The sequence below is a fragment of the Psammomys obesus genome, unplaced genomic scaffold, assembly GCF_907164565.1.
Source record: "Psammomys obesus unplaced genomic scaffold, mPsaObe1.curated_primary_1811, whole genome shotgun sequence".
Classification (NCBI taxonomy): Eukaryota; Metazoa; Chordata; class Mammalia; order Rodentia; family Muridae; genus Psammomys; species Psammomys obesus.
This window is the reverse complement of record NW_026587382.1, coordinates 1,970,858-1,971,633: the sequence shown is the minus strand read 5'-3', so window position 1 is coordinate 1,971,633 and position 776 is coordinate 1,970,858.

Below are 776 nucleotides of genomic sequence, written 5' to 3'. Positions count from 1 at the left end.
TTTCTTTCTTTCTTTCTTTCTTTCTTTCTTTCTTTCTTTCTTTCTTTTCTTTCTTTCTTTCTTTTTTCTTTTTTTAAAGATAGTTCTTATTTTAATCTTATTTTGTGTGTATTGGTGTGAGGATATCAGATCCTCTGGAACTGGAGTTATAGATGGTTGTGAGCTGCCATGTGGGTGCTGGGAATTGAACCCTGGACCTCTGAAAGAGCAGCCAGTACTCATAACCACTGAGCCATCTCTCCAGGCCCCCCCCCTTTTTGATTATACCCCAACTTTGAGCCATGGAGAAGCAGAGTAAGTTTCCTCCCTTAGTTGGAAAGGAACTCGGGGATGGATGAAACATACACAGATATCTATTCTTTCTAAGTGGGAGGAGGGCTACCTCCGCTCTTCTCCGCCGTAACTGCTGTAATCATCCTCGTTCCGCTGCAGGCCATCTTCAACACAAACCGCTTCACTGTCCGTGCACTGCCTCAGTTTTGTTGAGCGAAGCACAGAACGACATATCAGTGTCACTGGGATCCGTGGAGTCGGGTGCCTTTAAGGGGATGGCCATTATGTCTCTGGGTCTCAGGAACCTGGAGGTACCCCATCCCTTCAGCTGAGAACTAGCCTGTAGGTCACAAGCTGGAGTGTGGGTGACAGCGTGGGTGAGTGTGAGACAGAATGAGAGAGACCTTGTCTGCTGGGTGCGACTGTTGTTTGTCTTATTTTTTTCCAGTAAAGTTGTCCTATGAAAAAAGCAAGCAAACAATAATAATGACAGAAAACAAAAA